The 16,265-nt window shown below is 39.6% G+C and overlaps 1 long non-coding RNA gene across 1 annotated transcript; it reads right to left on the bottom strand.

The window, feature by feature from the left end:
• Positions 1–932: 932 nt before the first annotated feature.
• On the bottom strand, positions 933–13,776 carry LOC307036100. The gene is made up of 2 exons (XR_013807273.1): positions 13,622–13,776; positions 933–11,617 (listed from the first exon to the last, which is right to left on the bottom strand). It is a non-coding gene; the product is annotated as an uncharacterized lncRNA (long non-coding RNA).
• Between the last annotated feature and the right edge of the window lie 2,489 nt (positions 13,777–16,265).

Here is a 16,265-nt window from a genome sequence, read left to right as displayed (position 1 = left end):
TGTCGCAGTAAAAGTCCCAAGATAGCTCCTGGTGCAATACAATGTTCCCTTGCAGTGTTTTACTATTAAGTCTGATGTTTCTCTATTAATATTGCTGCTGCATTAATGTGTATGTTGAATCATGTTACTGCTGTAGATGTGTTTCCGAGCCGCTCCGATTACAACGAGAGTTACAACGAGAACGTGACGTCATATTTACACTAGACGGATCCTTTCTAGCCATAACCTTTGGAGAGAGCGAGTTTTTTTTTTTTTTCTATAGAGAGGCGAAGTCCCTCCCTTTCCGGGAGCCTCCATGGGACCCCGGAAGCGGAAAATTATACATTGAAGTAAATGGAGAGAGAAAATTTATCTTTTGATCCCGTTTGAATTGTGCCACGAATGACACATGATGTTTGTCAATCTTAAACAATCATTTCCATGTAAAAAAAGTAACAGTTTGTCGTAAAACTGTTGAAATATAAGACTATGAAAAATACGCAACTAGAAAGACTACAAATCCCAAATGCATTCTGGGTCGCGTAAGTGATGTCATAGGCGATAATGCTGCAAGACTGGTTGCGACTCGCAAAGCAAAGAAGAAGACTGATTTATTCCCTCCAATAAATATAAGAGATTGCTCCAATAAATTCACTTTTACAAGATGCCTGTTTGCTTTGTACCAGGTTGTAATCACAAAAGTGATGATACCACTTGCTCGTTCTATCGATTCCCGTCTTATGAAAGGACCAGGAGTCGTTGGACCAAACATATCAGGTAATATACATGTTTTGCATGGAACATAATCAAGTTAGCTACCTAGCTAGTAGCGAGCATGTTAGTTAGCATTTCATTACATTACTTAGCCTTGTCATTTGTATTAGCCTTAACATGAAGTAAACCAAAATGTTAAACAGTAAGAGTAGTCATGATGGTAAGTATTTTGTGAAACATTTGAAGAGTAGCCTATCGCCCCCTCCACCAGATGCTAAGGGGGCGGGAGGTAGGCTAACGCCACATTAGCATATTTTCTACTTAATGCTATCTGCACAAATGGTTAACATTGAACATTAAAAGATCAGGCAGTTCAGGGAGAGTCGAAGGAAGGCAGGCAGCTTTGCATGACATTCTTCTGGACGTGATTCATTATGATGATAGTGAGAGTGAGTCAATCTGTTTGTTGGAAAGACAGTAGTTGAGTGATTACTAAGAGAAAATTATAAAAAAGAGATAATTATTCAGTGTTGTTACTTTAAAGTGTTGTTACTGACCTTTTTCTCTTTTATTTTCTTTACCTCACCTGTAACTGCTGAGACCCTGAGGAACATGCACACTGGACTGACCTGCTCTGGCAACCTGATTTCCACTGTATGTAATAGTATTTGGTTATGGTATATTATTTATATACATCAAAGGCACAATGCACCCCCCAGGAGACACACATGTATTGAGTTTGATATTTTGCATTGGTCATGTGAAATCATCTTTACATACTACAGGGTTCGTACGGGTGCTTGAAATCCTTGAAAATGCTTGAAATTTGACGTGGCGTTTTCAAGGTTGGGAAAGTGCTTGAATTTTGGGAATGGTGCTTGAATTTGGGATAAAGTGCTTGAAAATGTAAATGCTTTACTTCGCTTTTTAGATTAAAAGAAAATAAAGAAGTCGGAGCCAGCTTAATTGCTTCGCTTTTACATAAAACAGCTCCGCTCCGGCCTTCCCGCGCTATGCGCGCGACCGGCAAGTGTTTTTGTTAGGTGTGTGACCTGGGCATTCTGATAAGTGATAGATGACAGTATGCCAGGAGGTTGCAGTTTCAACGAGCGTTGGCTAGCAGAAGACAAATACAAGCCATGGATAAGACGAGGGTCAAGCCCACGAGTAGCCTCCTGCAAAGTTTGCAAAAAATAACGATGGGAGAGTCGGCGCTGACGAGCCACATGAAAGGTACGCCGTAGTAGAGCATTTTAGATTAGGCTAACGTTGCATGTTACGTTTGTTTAATCTAACGTTAGCAAGCTGAATGAGGGATAATAATTGCAGGGGACAATCATTTCAGAGGAGCGTACCTATGTTATGTGCGTTACAGTCGCCATTCTGTGGTGTTCAGAGGATGAAGCACTCACTTGTAATTCAACCCAGTCTCACGGCATTTTGTCTTATATTCACAAAATATAATCTATTGATTCGACACAGAACGATTTTAAAAGCAATGTATTTCTACTGGTAGTATGTTTCGTGCCTAAACCAAATGTGACTTGTGTTAAATATGTTCTTTATTCTCGCGTCCAGGAGAGAAGCTTTAAAATGAGACTAAATGGAGTCTCTGAAAAGATTCAAATGGGATACTTTAATTAAAAAAGGCGCGGTAGTGTTACAGACAGAATATTGTTCTGGCAGAAAACAGCTGTGATCTGGCTCTCCTGAGCAAGAAGAGAAGAGACTGGATCTCTCCTCCGGCGCTGTTATATATCCTCTGCTGGCTCCTCCCCGCCAGCCGGCTCACCTCGTCTCCAATGTCCGTTATTGCATTTAAACAGAGGATAGGTTCTTTTCACATTCAATATATGCTTAACACGCCGTTTCTCCTCATATTCTCTTTCATCACTTTTCATTTAACACATTCTAAACGCTGTAATCAATACTCTAAACAATACTTCTCGGCTCGTTTGGTTTCCGGTCATTCCGGATGTTGTCACATGCTACTCTCGTCTGTAAACAATAATGTATTCAAATAAACTGTACTTTCATTTAATATTCAACATGGTAGTATCTCGACATCTATCGTTGTAGTGTTAAATCAGTAGGTTTCGGTTTTCACCACACCACGTCATTTCGCTTCTCAATTCACCTCTTTAGGAATTCGTATATTAGCCACATGCTAAATGCTAACCGTAGATGAAGGATTTTCAGAATAAAAGCTTAACTGCTTGTGCACAAGAATTTCTGGTTTTTCAGTATAAAAGAGCGTTTAAACTGACGGTATGTTTAAGCTACATTATACCATCAAAACATTGATTTTAATTTCTAACAGTCCCCCCTTACACACCTAAAAGGTGTGTATAATACTGAAATCAATGAGTTCTTTATCTGAACTTTGCATATTACATATCTCATATTAACAAACATACAATTAAATGGAATGGTTTTACAGCTGGCTTTACAAAAATACAAAATAAATTCTTGTCTGTGTTCAAATATAAACGTTTTCCCTTGTGCATAACTTCTAGTGTTTACATTCAATATCATTCTTCAAAATAGCAGCAATGGCTTGGTATCAGAACATTTCTTCGTCCCTCCTTTCACAGAAACCGTTCTCATACCACGCTCAGTGTTAAGGCACTTGTTTTTACAAAGTGAAAAGAAACAAACCATTTTAAAATAGCAATGATTTTTACAACATGAGATCCACCATATTAGAATAGTATAAAGTAATAAAGAATAAAATAAAATATCTTGGATTGGCAAAGTAAATTGAAAAATAAAAATAAACTATCTTGGAAAAGTGTAAAGTAAATTGAAATGGATTCTCATCTCCGAACATCCATATCATTTAAACTAACTCATCATTGTCATCCAGATCTGTATACGGGGTGGGTCGTCTTGTTCTGCTAGCATTTGTAACTGTCTCCTCCTGAGAAATGTACCCTCCCTCCTTTCATACCATTTAAGGTATGAAAGTAATATGTTCTCTAGAAGGGGCCGTTGTACCTTCTACTCTGGGGTACGGCATTCTAGACAGTCATTTCTGGGAGAAGATTTTGGTCAGTTACAACAGTTGTAGAGTTTCATCACTTAAAAGTTCCTACTCAGTAACTTTGGGTGGTCTGTTCTAATGCAGTGATAAAGTCCCTGAAATGGTGTGAAAACCGGTGGAATATCAATAACTCATTATACTAATTTATTTTCAATTCTGGTCTACTTAAATAGCTATGATAACCCCTTTTACAGTGTGTGGAACCTTGGGTGCCCGAGCATGTGATAATTACTCCCTCCTTTAACAAGGATTTTAAAAACAGAAGTCATTTCATTAATGGTTTGTAGTTTAATTCAGGAATTTACATTAATGGCAGATATGTTTCTCCTTTAAATAACATCTCTAAATGTCAGGTCATCTGGTGAATGGATGACCATTAGGAGCTGGTGGCGCTTGTCTTTTAAAACTCATACTCTGGTGCCGTGCGCTCCCTCTGAAGCTGCAAGTAAGATTTAAAACATCTGCAGGGTGGGTTGAGCGACCCCTTCTCCCTAAACGATGTTTGTTGTAACAAATATGCACCATCACAATGAGTGCTCCAAGGCCCTGCATGTATTGCTCCCAACTACATTAGTTTTTAAAAAAAATTAAACTTTGCTTTCGCTCTTTGCCCAGTGTCATTTTAAAACTCTACATCTTGGACGAAAAACAAATGTTATTTCCACCTTAATCTTCCTTCTTGAGGTAATAACCATGCTACAATGGAGAAATCAATACTCTATATTGGAATATTATCTTTGGCTTGGTACTAGCTCTACCTTTAACATTTTCCATACAAATAAAGATTTGTCTGCTTTTATAGAGTGGTTACTAAAACCATCCCTTTAAACTGTAGGTCTATACTGTAACAAATTAAATCTTCCCCAAATTCACACATGAATAAAAAACTCTTAAAGAATAATTTGTTCATATGATGAAAAGATTGAATAATATGTTCTACCCTCAGTGTGTTTTTAGGGTTATTTAATAGTTTCCTCTTTTTTCTTTATAAGTTCACCAATTGATTAATTCATGGCTAATAAATCTTTTCTTTACGTATTTCTCGTTGGTGAATAAGTGTGTTTATGTGTAAACTCACAAACTCCCGTTTTCCTTCTCTCCCCCTCTGGTTGTCAAGCCACGACCCCCTCATGTTCTGCTGGACCATGCCAACTCCTCCGTCCTGTCCTCTTCTCCGTCCACCTTCTCCTCAGTCTATCTGCTCTTGGATCCTTCCGCTGTAACTCTTTTCAGTGTCCCATCTGCTTTGCTTTTCATCTCCTCCTTTACAGTCTCTACTTTGTTGCATGGAGGGCGTATTCCGCTCTCATGTCCCACACTCTGCTCTTGTGCCCAAATCTTGTGGCTCAGCTTGGAACTTCATGTCCTGTGGGGGACCGATGAGAGTGTGCCTTTTTATGTCACCTGGTTTTGGTTCTGGATGCCTCAGGTGGAGATAGTTCTGGATGCAGCGTTGGAGTTGTTGGTTCAGCTCTGGTTCTCTGTCTGTTCTATGGAGGAGGAGGAGTCTTCCGTGGTGAGGTCTTTTGTCTGCTTGGACGATGGGGTCGTAGCGTTCTGACAGGCGGAGAGAGAGAGAGAGAGAGATCTCGGGAGGCATTACGTATAGTTAAATTCTAACACACTGAGGTAAAATAAATCCAACCTTTTCCACTCTATTTTCCTAATCTTACTATCCATCTTAGTTGTTAAATGTCATCTAAACACAATTCATGTCTACTAATAATTTTACCATATCCCTAAACATTGCCTTCACCCACTGTAACATGTTTATTCCAATTAACTCTTTCAGGAAACCATTTTCTTCTATACATTTAAATACCTACATGTTTCAAGCACCACATATTTCACACACTATAAAAGAACGTCTCCATATTTTCTCCATCACTTTAAATCTCACTGTTATTTAGAACCGTAGTAACTTTTGTGACTGGACATATCTGCAATGTCGCCACTATCTGCTGGGGAATCTTGTTCATAGAGTTTGTACGTACAAAGCTGTACTTGTGGGTTAGTAGCCTGTGTCTAACAATCATTTTCAATAATTGTGCTCAGGTCACCGATCGGTTGTTCATAGCTTAACAGGGGGTGTTTCTGGTACGGACTAAAACATGGATCCAGTGTATTTAGAGATTCCCCTAATCTGTAAATCCCCATCACTTACATATCCCAATCACTTAAACCCATCTCATCATTTGATACAAGAACTGCATATAGGGGGGGTGAATCATCTTGATTATAACCGCCTCTTGTTTGGGACCGAGTATTTCTAACTCCTCCTCTTGTTGCTCAGCTGATCTTTTGGCTCTGGGGATAAGTGAAAGTCTCTGAAACCCAGCTGGAGTCTTGTTAGTGATGTGGGCATTCTATGAGTGAACTAATGGATCCATGTCTTACATAATATTGTACTCCCCTTCCAACCAGAAAGGTGCCAAGTGTAATGAGCACAATCAACAATGCTATTCTGACTCTTATCCCTAGGGGACCCCACAATTGGTTTGGCTTTGTTCTTGTCATCATCTCTATTTTATCCTTGGTTGTTAAATATGTTCTTTATTCTCGCGTCCAGGAGAGAAGCTTTAAAATGAGACTAAATGGAGTCTCTGAAAAGATTCAAATGGGATACTTTAATTAAAAAAGGCGCGGTAGTGTTACAGACAGAATATTGTTCCGGCAGAAAACAGCTGTGATCTGGCTCTCCTGAGCAAGAAGAGAAGAGACTGGATCTCTCCTCCGGCGCTGTTATATATCCTCTGCTGGCTCCTCCCCGCCAGTCGGCTCACCTCGTCTCCAATGTCCGTTATTGCATTTAAACAGGATAGGTTCTTTTCACATTCAATATATGCTTAACACGCCTTTTCTCCTCATATTCTCTTTCATCACTTTTCATTTAACACATTCTAAACGCTGTAATCAATACTCTAAAAAATACTTCTCGGCTCGTTTGGTTTCCGGTCATCCCGGATGTTGTCACATGCTACTCTCGTCTGTAAACAATAATGTATTCAAATAAACTGTACTTTCATTTAATATTCAGCATGGTAGTATCTCGACATCTATAGTTGTAGTGTTAAATCAGTAGGTTTCGGTTTGCCCCACTCCATGTCATTTCGCTTCTCAATTCACCTCTTTAGGAATTCGTATATTAGCCACATGCTAAATGCTAACCGTAGATGAAGGATTTTCAGAATAAAAGCTTAACTGCTTGTGCACAAGAATTTCTGGTTTTTCAGTATAAAAGAGCGTTTAAACTGACGGTATGTTTAAGTTACATTATACCATCAAAACATTGATTTTAATTTCTAACACTTGCTCTATCGAAATCAGTCACATTGACCCGAAGACACATTTTAGTTTGTATTACTGGTCTGGGGGAAGCTCGCGAGTGTGTGTGTGTTTGTGTATTTTTGCGTTTGTGTGTATTGTGTTTGTGTACCGGGGAAACACTCACAAGAAACATCGGCTGTTGTTACGCTTGCTGTGACGTTAAATTACTCCGTTCTCCGCTTGTAATTATGCCTTTACAAGCTTCAAAGTTGTATTTATCATCTGAATTTGCCGAAACAAGTTTAATATTCTTTTGATCGCACAGGGATGAAACGTATACCAATAGAATCTGTGGACTCTCAGCTTTTCATATGATATACAGGGCTCGACATTATAAATGGCCCGCTGTCCCGGAAGCACTATTTAGACACCCCGGCCAGCATAACGTAATTTCAATTTGCCCGCTCGGGCCACTAAAAAAATATTGCTTAAAAAAAAAAATGGTCCTGTGGTATTGGTATTTTGACAAGCAATTTTGTTAAATTGTTTCGTTTATTAACACTACAACATAGCGTTTCGTGAGGCGGTTGTCGTTGTTGGGTGAAAAGCAAACAGCTGTTTGCTGCGCAGCGCGCTCCTTCACTACAGACTGTCACTATCAATATCTATCTATCTATCTATATCTCTCTCTCTCTCTCCCTCTCTCTCCCTCTCTCTCAATCTATAAGGAACCGCAGGAGACAAAGGGTATAGCTATAGCAACACGTCATGTTTATGTTTACACCTATGGTTTACACCTATGGTTTACACGCGAAATCAATAGCGTGAAAAGGGGTGGCTGGCGGAAATAGGTATAAATGGCAATTTTTTGGGCGATTTCTTCAATCTGACTTCATATTGAAAAAATTTAACAACAGAGGGTGCTACATAACACACTTTCAGGAAAAGTCGCTGACTGGGAGACTTTAATATTTTATTGAAAAAAAGTTACATACAATAAAAAAAACAGCTGTGGGTGAAATTGACCCGATGGCGGTGCTAGTCAGTGTTGGGCAAGTTACTTCCAAAATGTAATATATTACATATTACTTATTACTCTCTTTCGAAAGTAATAAGTTACATTACAATATTACTTTCTCTGAAATGTAATGAGTTACACTACTTTAGTTACTTTTTAGTTACTTTCACCAAAATAACCGCAAAAGAATAGCTAGCTATTTTAAATGCTAAAATGTATTTTAGTGCAGCTCATTATGCATCCAGTGAAGGGCAATGTGGTATAGCATAACAACTGTGTAGGCCCTTAAGGCTACTAACAACTTGTATTACAGGGCTTAGTTGAATACTCGATTCTGATTGTAAATTCTTAACATGTGACACGTTGTTAATACAGCAGTACAGACCGCTGTCAAGGACTATAATGAAGGTTAACATATTGTAAATCAAGGCAAATATTATTTAAACCATGCTCATGGTTTGAAATGGCAAACATTGAAAGGCAAAAGTATTATTAAAACCATGTAGCCTACTACATCATCAGCTTGGTCCCATCATATACGATGGGAAGAGAATATTTACTGTGCTTGAAAACTGGTATCACATCATTATGTGAGGTTGACTTTGTGACCTGGAGAACATTTCAGCTGCAACATCAGCTCGTTGATAATAAGCTTGGGATATGAGATATTTTTGTAGCCATTCGTGGTGAAGGCATCTGTGCTATTGTATGCATTATTTTTGACCCAACATTTCTACAGGCATGTCAGAATATGGTACTATTTTCACATGCATATTCTAGCCATTGTCTATTTTTATACCACAAGCTGCAAAATGACCGCCTTACCCCACTGTACAGGCGGGTAGTTGTTTAGATATACCTGGCACCTGCGGGCCGCAGAGGGGCGGCGTAGTTTTGGGCGACGAAGACTGCTGCTCCGGGGCCGGCGAGTCAGGCGGGAGTAAGCTAGTGTCCACAACGGAGGGTAGCGTGATGTCCGCATCTGACCTGTTGCTACTGTCTGCAGTAGATGCAGTGTTGCTGGCGTTTAGTGATGGTTGGTTTAACCATTTTCGTATAAATGATTATCCACAGATCAGATGTGTGTCACTGTTGTGGAAGCACTTTGGAAATGATGCACGCGCAGCGGAGCAGGTCACGCGCACCTGACACAATGTGTTTGTATTTTTCGCTACGTTCTCTTTTTTGAATGGTTGCATAACGTTCAACTTCCCCGAAGATCTCGACGCGAAGCCTGAAGGGTAAACACCAGGTTTACTAATCTACCCGCACAATTTGTCCGGTGTCGGAATGTCTCGCTATGTTAGTACATTCTTAAAAAACAAAACACCATTTAATTTCGGGTTAAAATGTGTTGTAACTGCGTTACTGAGCATTGTAACGGGTAATATATTACCCACATTTCATTAGTAATGCGTTACATTACTTCGTTACAGCAAAAAGTAATATATTACTGTAACTCCGTTACTTTTGTAACGCGTTACACCCAACACTGGTGTTAATCCCATGTAATTGTAGAATGAACACAGTCTTCCTTTGAATATGTATACGTCAGGTGTCTTGAGTAGTCAAAATTACCTACAAATCATTGTACACATTTGTAAATATTATTTTCCACTTGTTACCATTGTAAGTCTATTTTTATGCAGCTCTGCTTGATTTTGTGGCTACAATTCAGGCTAATACGCTACCAGAGGTGGAATAAGTACTCATATATTGTACTTGAGTAAAAGTACAAGTACTCAGATCTTGTAGTGAAAGTAGAAGTACTCAGATCTGATAGTAGAAAAAGTAGAAGTACTCAGATGTTGTACTTGAGTAAAAGTAGAAGTACCAGAGTGTAGGAATACTCAGTTACAGTAAAAGCCCTGCATTCAAAATGTTCCTCAAGTGAAAGTAGAAAAGTATTCTCATCAAAATCTAGTGAAAGTAGCGACAGTAAAAGTAGTCATTGTGCAGATTGGTCCATTTCAGAATAATAGATATATGTTTTATAATGATTGATCATTAAAGTGTTCTCAAATCTGGTAAAGGTGCAGCTAGTTTGAATGACTTTGTATACTGCAGGGTAGCTTTTGGATTTACTCCAGGTGGAACTAAAGTCTGATTTAACACTTGATTATATTTCACATCATTCATCCACATCTGTGAAGTAACTGAAGGTATTAAATACATGTAGAGGAGGAAAAGTACACCATTTACCTCTAACTTGTGTTTACTGCCAACCTAAAAGTACCTAAAAAATAGTAATCAATAATGTATTGAAAAGTTATTTGGCTGATTGTTTTATATTGGCTCAGCCAGGTTATATGGGAGGCCCAGTCTACGTACAGATGGGTCACTCATTTTGAAATATTAAACTTAGTTTTCTTTTCTTTAATTTTTCATCCTCATATAGAATGCTATCACGAAACACACATTTGGTTGTTTATAGCATAAAGATAATCTGATTTAATGTGAGGTAGGGAAATAATCATTTGAGTATGTGTATATAAATATGTAATTTACAACAGCTGTAAGATGCTTGAAAAGCTTGAGAATGCACCTTGAAAATGCTTGAATTTGACTTTGGAAAAGGTGTAAGAACCCTGATACTAGAAAACTGTTGGAGCGGCAACTTGTTTTGAAATTGAATTTTTAATATCCGATAATAAAGTTGATCTGTTTTCTTTATTCTTCTCTCTTCCCAGCTCCACCCATCACCATTCTCTGTTCCTGCAGGTCCTGCTTGCTAATCAATATTCATTTTTTTTTTACACAATTACAAATAAAGTCAATGTATTGTATGACATGAAGTTGTGCTTCATTCTGAGTCAATAATAAATTAATTCTGCACCGACATCCATGTAGCTGTCCCCCAGTAAGATGAACCAAGCAAAGCTGACATACTCAACATACAGCTGTGCTCTTAAGTTTACATGAAGAATTTGTGAAATATTGGTAATAACAGGTTTAAATGATTATTAGTAATTAATTATATAATTTTCTCATTGTATATGAGCAGACAGGGAGCCAGATGAGAAAAGCAGAATATGCAGCTGCCATTTTCCACATGGAAAAGAGAAAGGGCCAAGTGTATTTGAGTGGACAAAAAAGAAATCCCAAATACGAAAAATTAAATTATACAATTTACAGATATGTATACAAATATATATATCCTATATACACCATGTATAATGATGGTGTATGATGTAGAAGGAAGTGTGGTAGATAAGTAAATATAGAGTTACATACAGATCCATGTTAAAGCAAAAGATGGAATAACTAAGAAGCACGCAGTATAATAATAATTACATGCAACAATTAAATAACTGCTCAGCATCTCCACCACAATCCCAATCTGCTGTGTCCTGTTTTCCTCCCCTCTGCATAACACCCCATCACACATACGAAACACAACGCAGAGTCCGAGGGTGTTAAGAGTATGTTCATTTAAATGTCCTCCTCTCTACTGGCCAACACAGGGAGCATATGCTGGGTGTAGAATTGTTCCAGGAGGAGGAGATTTCCATGCCATGCAGGGTCTTTGGGGATGGGGATGATGATCGCCTCCTTCGTGGTCCACAGTAGCAGAGACTCCGGTCTGTGATGTGCAGCTGTTATATAATATACAATACATTTTTGAAAAACATTTGATCAACAAAAAAGGATTTGGTCAGGATCTAGAGTCAGTGTGTAGTTTATTAATTAATCAATGCTCTCTACATTAGGAAAACACATACCAGTGTACCAGAGGGAGTCACACACAGCTGTGCCTAGATAACCAAACAAATTGACAACAGGGATGCAAACTCATCAGGTATGAAAAAGGTGACAAGGATCCGAGCCCCCCGACCCCACAGAATATCGGCTTTAAAATTAGGAATAACAGAGGATTTTAGCAGTCAGAACAACTAAAGCAGCAGTGTTAATAATAACAGAAACGCCATAGAGTCACATCTAATAGAAATATATAAAAGCATTTATTTTAATTGTGTAGCAGTCAGTTTATAATTTTGGCAGCACTGTTGAGCATTTTGAAAATGTATTTTCATGCCTCTGTGCAAGGCTTAGTCTTTCTATCTTTATATCCACATGGTGTAAAGTAACTAAGTTCATAAACTCAACAAGTACTATAATTGGGCACAATTTTGAGATACTTGTACTTTACTTAAGTATTTCAATGTTTTGCTACTTTGTACTTCTACTCCTCTACAGTTCAGAGGTACATGGTGTACTTCTACTCCTCTACATGTATTGAATCCCTTTAGTTACTTTACAGATGTGGATGAATGATGTGAAATATAATCAAGTGTTAAATCAGACTTTAGTTCCACCTGGAGTAAATCCAAAAGCTACCCTGCAGTATACAAAGTCATTCAAACTAGCTGCACCTTTACCAGCTTTGAGAACACTTTAATGATCAATCATTATAAAACATATCATATTATTCTGAAATGGACCAATCTGCAAAATGACTATTTTTACTGTTGCTACTTTCACTATATTTTGATAATAATACTTTTCTACTTTTACTTGAGGAACATTTGGAATGCAGGACTTTTACTGTAACAGAGTATTCCTAGACTCTGGTACTTCTACTTTTACTCAAGTACAAGATCTGAGTACCTCTACTTTTACTCAAGTACAAGATCTGAGTACTTCTACTTTTACTCAAGTAGCCTACACGATCTGAGTAGGCTACTTCTACTTTTACTCAAGTACAAGAACTGAGTACTTCTACTTTTAATCAAGTACAAGATATATACTTATACCACCTCTGTTTATAGCCTATGAAAACGATTAGAAAACGAAGGCTAAAGCTAACGTTAGCAGATAGTGACAATGTATGCTAGTTAGCTAGCTCAACGATAATATTGCGACGGGGAAAAAAAACTTTTCAGTGCACATCACGCTCTGCCGCTCCGACAGGGAGCTCTGCTCTGAACACCTGAACGGCCCGTTCTAACAGCTGTTCACCAGCGGTCCAGTCTGTGCCACAGTGACTCCGGACGCACTGTTAATATTAACGAACGCACCGTAGGTAATGTAGCTGCTGAAGCTAGACCATCATTGCCGAGAAGCATAGGCTTATTATACATCATGAGCAGAGCCGACAGGCAGGAAGACTCGAGCACACAGCTCGCGCTTCATTATAACATATAAAAAAAGCTCGTGGCCGCACATTAATCCGGGTCCCAGACCCCCTCCCATACCCCAAAATATTTTTATTGTAGATCTACATGAATCACACAAACGACCTATTTTGGATTCAAAACGGAGAATTTCGCCGAAAGGTGACAAGTTTGCATCCCTGGACAAGATAACCAAAATCCTTGAATCTACACACAGCAAATAAACTCAAATGACACAACGAGATGTAAAATGAGATCACACATATAGTCGATATAAAACTGGCCGCTTCAATCTGAAGAGCAACTAAAACAAAACACGGGAGTGTATCTTGTTCTTGTGAACACTAATGTTATCCACAGCATACACAGACACCACGAAGTTCTTAAGGGGAAAACTAGTTGCTAAAACAAAACACGTTAGTGTACCTTGTTAGCTAATGTTAGTTAGCTGACATTAACCTTAAACATTGCACTCATATTACTCACTGAAACCTTGTAAAGCCGGTCCCGCATGCTGGCTCTTACAGAACCGCTCCCTTTCGTGTATGTACAGCTCTCAACATGCCCAGACTTGCAGTGATTTTCACCTCGTGTTATACTTTTTCGCCTCATTCTGAAAGAAACAGGTGAAATTCGCTAACGTGACAGCCATCTTTGTGGTGGTGACGCGTATTGTGCGAGACCAGAGACCTGTAGTTCACTAAGCGGTTTCACAAAAAAAAAATTGTAACTTCACAGTTTTACGACACATTTTTTTTTTTTTGACTTGCAAAATGTTCTTTTAATTTGACAAACATCATAATAATAATAATAATAATAATAATAATAATAATAGATTTAATTTGTTAGCGCTTTTACAGGTGCTCAAAGACGCTTTACAGATAATAGTGAATAAAAAAAGAAAAGAGAAGAAAGGAACAACAAATAAATATATAGTTAAAGTCAAATAATACAAAAACAATCACACTTTAAAAGCCAGATTGAAGAGGTGAGTTTTTGTGAGTTTTTTGAAGGTGGTGAGGTCGGTGCAGTCTCTGATGGGTTGTGGGAGTGAGTTCCAGAGGGAGGGGGCAGCGACGGAGAAGGCTCTGTCCCCCCAGGTCCGGTGATTGGTGCGGGTGGGGATGGATAGGAGGTTGGCTTCTGATGAGCGGAGGCAGCGGGAAGGGGTGTGGTGGTGCAGCAGGTCTGTGAGGTAGGGGGGGGGGCTGGTTGTTGAGGGCTTTGTAAGTTATGAGGAGGACTTTGAAGTGGATTCTTTGACGGACGGGGAGCCAGTGGAGGTTCTGGAGGATGGGAGTGATGTGGTCTCGGGAGCGGGTGTGGGTGAGGAGGCGGGCAGCAGAGTTCTGGATATGTTGGAGTTTATTGAGGAGGTTGGATGGTATGCCATAGAGGATGCTATTGCAGTAGTCGAGTCGTGAAGTGATGAATGCATGAATCAGGATTTCAGCAGCAGAGGAGGAGAGTGATGGGCGGAGACGGGCAATGTTTTTGAGGTGGAAAAAGGCGGTCCTGGTGATGTGATTTATGTGGTGGTTGAATTTGAGCTGACTGTCAAAAATGACTCCGAGGTTGCGGATGTGAGGGGGGGGAGATAGAGTGTGGCTGTCAATGGTGAAGTTGAAATTCTGGATGTCTTTGATACGGGATGGGGGGCCGATGATGATGATGTCTGATTTGGCACTGCATCATATGTGTCATTCGTGGCACAATTCAAACGGGATCGAAAGATGACTTTTCTCCAGGGGTGAAAGTGGTTTGAATTTCTTGCAGGTACTATAATGCTACCCCGACCTTCATTGGTTCATATTGTTCTCCTCCCGCCCCCAGCTTCATGCATCCCTGAACACAAACTTCACATTTTTAATGTCTTTATGGGGTAGAAATTAGAAACACTTGACAATATGTATAGTCAATTATTTATTTTCAATTGTGCATACAACTTGTGTCAAAACTTAACAGACCATTAGCAAGGCATGTTGAGGGACGTAAACTACACACTTTTCCACATTTTCCACAGAGGGCTGAAGTAGCTCTCCTCTTCTGTGTACCGGCGAGCCATGCAGCTTGTTGAGTGGGCTGCTCTTCTTCCTTTGCCCAGCCAGGTCTTCACATAAGGCAGTGGATCCCACTGTCTGCATGGTGGTCCCACAGAGCTGATGAAGAGGAGATTTGCTGCATTTGTTGTTGTAAGTTTGCTCCTATACTCAGTTATGATGTTATTCATTGTGCTGAACCCCCGTTCACAGTCAGCATTGCTTGGAGACAGTGCCACTGCCATGAGCAACTTCTTCATTTTGTTGGGAATGTTTCTTCCTCCACTGGCCTTGTATTCTGTGAATCCAAGATGGGCCTATTGTTGGTTCACAGGACATCACACAAAGCCCTCACCTCATTATCTCCAAATCGAGGATTGTCATGGTCCCAGTTGTCAGGGTTGAGGACTGCCATTTGATTGATAAGGCTGTTATAAGCCTCTTTTCGGTTGGCTGCAACACTGGCCTGTGCTCTGTTTGCTGTGGTTGTGAAGAGTCTTTCTTTCATATTGTCTGCCACTGCTTGGATGAACTGAGCAGAGTCAATGATGGGAGACCTGCCAACTCTTAAATCCTCTCCCTTGAATTCCATCACTTCCTCTGCCTGACTGGCATCAACTGCATGTTGTCCTGGGTAGCGATTGAAACTTTCTATGCGTTTGACATACGTCGTCATGATGTCATGGGCCTTTGGGAGTGTGGTCTTCCTCTTCTGAAGAATTTCTGACAAGTTCTTAAGTTCAGTCACAACATCTGCCATCAGTGCAAGACTTTTCAGGAAGTTGATGCAGCACAACTTAGAAAGCAGACCTTTGAATTTGGCCCTCTCTCTGCTGTCCCTTGTATCATCCTCTGATGCCTCACGGAAATGTTGTGCCAAGACTGGATAAGACTACCAAACTGCAGAGACTGCCCTCCATGAAGAAGCTACCCAGCGAACACTGAACACTTTTCCAATCCTCCTGAGGGCGATGTCCAGGTTGTGAGCAAATTCACTCAGCTGCCGCATGTTTTTTGGTGACTGGCTATATAATGAATATAGGCTGTCCATGAATGCCTGGAAGTCCTTTGTTCCCCCTGTCACATCCAGT

This window comes from Notothenia rossii, assembly GCF_949606895.1.
Source record: "Notothenia rossii genome assembly, chromosome: 4".
Lineage (NCBI taxonomy): Eukaryota > Metazoa > Chordata > Actinopteri > Perciformes > Nototheniidae > Notothenia > Notothenia rossii.
The sequence above is the reverse complement of the archived record's forward strand: the minus strand, read 5'-3'. Positions and strand labels throughout refer to the sequence as shown.